This window comes from Ursus maritimus, unplaced genomic scaffold, assembly GCF_017311325.1.
Source record: "Ursus maritimus isolate PB19 unplaced genomic scaffold, ASM1731132v1 scaffold_12, whole genome shotgun sequence".
Classification (NCBI taxonomy): Eukaryota; Metazoa; Chordata; class Mammalia; order Carnivora; family Ursidae; genus Ursus; species Ursus maritimus.
The window spans coordinates 9968441-9972795 of NW_024423564.1; the positions used below are offsets into that span (position 1 = coordinate 9968441).

Here is a 4355-nt window from a genome sequence, read left to right on the forward strand (position 1 = left end):
CTTATTTTGAAGACGTTGGCTCAGCCAGCTTTACAAACCACATCTTCCAAAGAAGTTATATTTTTTTCCCCATTTGTCCGAATCGACGTTGGGTGGGGAGCTTCTGGAATTTACCTTATAAAATCTTGGAAGCTGTGTCCTACATATCTTCCTCAGTGAATTCTAGCCTAAGACTCCTCTGTTCTTGATTGTTGTATGTTTACGGCGTAACTAGTGATGGAGAGGGAAGAAAACCCCAAGGGTCATGTTCTGTACAAACATAAAGATTAGTGGAATGTTGAAAAACTGGACTGGAAATATAAAAATCATCATGTAAATCAGTTATTTCCATTATTTTCACTTTCACCTGGGAACTTTGTTTGTCACCATTAGACTTCCGATGACAAGTTTTAATAAATAGATGTTGGGAGATGGGGAGGTAAGGTTTGATGAATATTTTATTCTGTACCCAAAAAAAGGCATTTTTGAACCACCAATTCTTTCTGTGGAAAAAAAAAATTCTGCTTTACCAAAGGAGACATATTTCAGAGAGAATAATTTAGGGATTCCAGGGACCTCAGAAACCATCAAAAGAGGCAAAACAGAGTTGTATAGTGACCACAAAGCCCCTCATTGTCTTGGAGAGAAAACAGCAAATGCATTTGATAATGAAAATTAATTTTAATATGTCAAGTTTTACCTCTGTGCATCTTGCTTATTTTTTTTTTCATGTTTAATGTTTTATGGAGTGAGTCCTGCAAAAAAAAGCCTTTCTTACATGCAGATTTCAAAAGCCTTTAAGGAGAGAGAAGTCTTCTGACCCACAAATCTAGGTCCAACATTCCATTTCTCATACAATACCAAATGTACTTTGTAATTTAAGGAAGTATAGAATTTGGTAGCTCTTCTTAAACAAAAATGAAATATAGTCTTAAAACTAGGGATTCTCAATCTTTTTTGGAGATGGTACACCCAATTGGTTGATTTGGCATCTCTGTCTCATGCCGTGCTACTTAAATTCTTCATTGAAATGCTCTGTGATATTCTTAAAGTTTGGTTGGTTTGGATAGTTCCCCTTGATGGACCATTAAAAAAACTACATTGCAATTATTGATTATATCTGGAGTAGTTCCAAGATTAGACCTGGATAGGACTGAACTGCTTAACATCAAGACTTTCCCTACTTATTCGCATTGGGGACCAGATTGTGGGTATTCGGCCTCTTTATTAGCAAAACCATTTCAACTGAACTTCCAGCGAAGAGCTATTCTGTCTGAATATTTCTGCTATACTGGAAACGTTTCCTTTCCTTTCAAATCTTGTGGTACTATTTTGACTTTTAACAGCAACAAGACATTTGTAATGGTTTTTAAAGCCCTAAAAAGTAAGATTTTTCTTTGATTCTTTTCTTTTTTTAAAAAAGATTTTATTTATTTGCCAGAGAGAGACACAGTGAGAGAGGGAACACAAGCAGGGGGAGTGGGAGAGGGAGAAGCAGGCCTCCCACTGAGCAGGGAGCTGGATGAGGGGCTTGATCCCAGGACCCTGGGATCATGACCTGAGCCGAAGGGAGATGCTTAACCAACTGAGCCAGCCAGGGGCCCAGATTTTTCCTTGATTCTAAGATGCCCTTAATCATTTAAGGGAAATTTTGTGGGGAACTGTACTTCTCAAATATAAGATATTCTCCCAATTTCTGAAAAGTTAAATTGTGGAGAATAAAGTATGTCTTATAAAAAATACGGTACATGTACTGACATGGAAACATGTTTGAGATATATTTTTAAGGGAAAGAAGCAAGTTACAGGGCAGTATGTTAGCTAGTATAACAAACAGGGAAGTATACAGTGGAAGTAATCTCTTGTTCAGGCAGCGATCCTGAGCAGGTGAACAGGTTCTTGGGATGACTCCCGTTCAAGCAGTCATGCAGTGTTCAGACTGAAAAAAGCTCCATCGTCTTCAACTTGTGGTTGCCTCCATGCCAACCAGCTAGGAGAGAAGAACTTGGAGCAGCAGGTATGGAAGGTTCTCCCAGCTAGGCCTCAAATAAAAGCCCATCCCTTCTGTTCAAGTTCTACTGGCTAGCCTCAGTCAGATGACCACATCCACCTGTAAAGCATGCTGGGAAATGCATTTTCCATGTGCTCTCAAGAGGAAGAAGAGAACAGGAATTTTATTCTAACAGTCTCTAATGTGTGTGTATGCATGTATGTGTGCGTGTCTTATCTTCCTTAAATATGTAGAAATGTTAGCCGTGTTAGTCAAGGTTCTCCAGAGAAACGGAACAAATAGGGGATTGTGCTCACTCTGGCAGCACGTATACTAAAACTGGTACGATACAGAGAAGATTAACGTGGCCCCTGCATGAGGATGACACGCAAGTTCATGAAGTGTTCTGTAAAAAAAAAAAAAAGAAAAGAAAAAAAAAGAACAAATAGGAGGTATACATATAAAACATATTTATACTAAAGATAATTTCTTTTTTTTTTTTTTTTAAAGATTTTATTTATTTATTCGACAGAGATAGAGACAGCCAGCGAGAGAGGGAACACAGCAGGGGAGTGGGAGAGGAAGAAGCAGGCTCATAGCGGAGGAGCCTGATGTGGGGCTCGATCCCATAACGCCGGGATCACGCCCTGAGCCGAATGCAGGCGCTTAACCGCTGTGCCACCCAGGCGCCCCTATACTAAAGATAATTTCTTATGAGGAATTGGCTCACACAGTTATGAAGGGTGAGAAGCCCCACAATCTGCTGTCTGTCAGCTGGAGACCCAGGAAGGCCTGTGATGTAATTCTGTCTGAGGCTGAAGGCTGGAGAACCAAGGGAGCTCAAGATGGTGTAAATGCTAGTCTGGGGGCAGGAGAAGATGAAAGGAGATGTCCCCGCTCTACAGTGGGGCAGAGAAGAAAAGGAGGCAAATTCCTCTACCTTTTGTTCTATTCAGGCACTCGGGGGATTGGATGGTGCCCACCCACGTCAGAAGGCCAATTTACTGAGTCCGTGGATTCAGATGCTAATCTTATCCGGAAATAGCCTCACGTAGAAAGATGGAAAAGATCTGAATGGAATTACCTATCATGACTTCCTCAAGCTGATGGAATATAGGAAACTTTTTAATTTTTGGTAATGCCTTCAAAAAATAGATATTACTTTTGGAAGCAGAAAAAATTGGTTGTTTTTTCGATAATGTAGAAGGCTGCAAGGACCCAGCAGTAAAATGGAAAGACCTTCTATCTGCAGTTCCTGAGGTTTGGCATCTGGTTACAACTGCAAACATGTTCACTTATTCTCAAGCGCTTGTTTTCTGGTCACTGTTGATTCTGAAGGAAATACCAGTGGTAGTCTTCCTTAAAACTCATTAAGATATTGGGGCACCTGGGGGTCTGGGTGGCTCAGTGGTTTAAGCGTCTGCCTTCAGCTCAGGTCATGATCTCAGGGTTCTGGGATCGAGCCCCATGTTGGGCTCTCTGCTCAGCAGGGAGTCTGCTTCTCACTCTCCCTCTGCCCCTCCTCCTGCTGGTGCGGGCACCCTCTCTCTCTTTCTCTCTCTCAAATAAATAAATAAAATATTTTTTTAAAATAATAAACTTATTAAGATATGTATATGCATTTATGTGTATTTATTATTTCTCAACTTGATTCCTTTTGGCCCCAGGAGTGACCTTCCCTCTCAGTCGCGTATGAAGAAGTGACATGGGGACACCAGGCCCTAGAACATGGCAGCTCATCCCCAAGTTTCCAGGTAAAGAGACAACCTGATGTTGAGAAAGAATGAGGTTAGGAGCCACCTACTTCTAGTTCCTTGATCTTGGACAAGTCACTTACCCTAGGATTTTTCGACCTCAGCACAATCAACATTTTGAATCAGATAATTCTTTGTTGTGGAGACGTCTAGGGCGCTCTCAGATATTTAGCACCGCCCCCTGCCTCCTCAGCCTGGGTGCCAGGAGTAAACACAGCCCCCTCCCCCAGTTGTGACAACCACAATGTCTTCAGGCATTGCTACCTGTCCCCTGGGGTCAAAATCACTGCCCGTTGAGAACTGCTGACTTAACTCCTGTGAATTCCAATTTCCTCCTTCGTAGTTGGGGCTAATAATATTTTGTAATATGATAGGTAAGGTAAGCAACATTGACTTTTATGATAAATAATCCCCACATCTCCGCGGCTTAGCAAAGTAGAAGTTTATTTTTTTGCCTATGTTCCACCAATGTTGTATTTGTGGTCAGGAGCCTTTCTCTGTGGAAAAATTCAGGGACTGGGCTGATCCTCCATTTTGTGAGCCATACTGTGCTCGCCTCTATCTAGGTCCTTTGAATCCTCTCCAGTTCAGCTAAGTAATGGGGAAAGAGACAGGTCAGAACAGGTGGAAGAT

General features: G+C 41.5%; 1 non-coding gene across 1 annotated transcript; it reads left to right on the forward strand.

The window, feature by feature from the left end:
- Positions 1-2277: 2277 nt before the first annotated feature.
- Positions 2278-2384, forward strand: LOC121102174. The gene has a single exon (XR_005834262.1). It is a non-coding gene; the product is annotated as a U6 spliceosomal RNA (small nuclear RNA).
- Positions 2385-4355: the final 1971 nt, after the last annotated feature.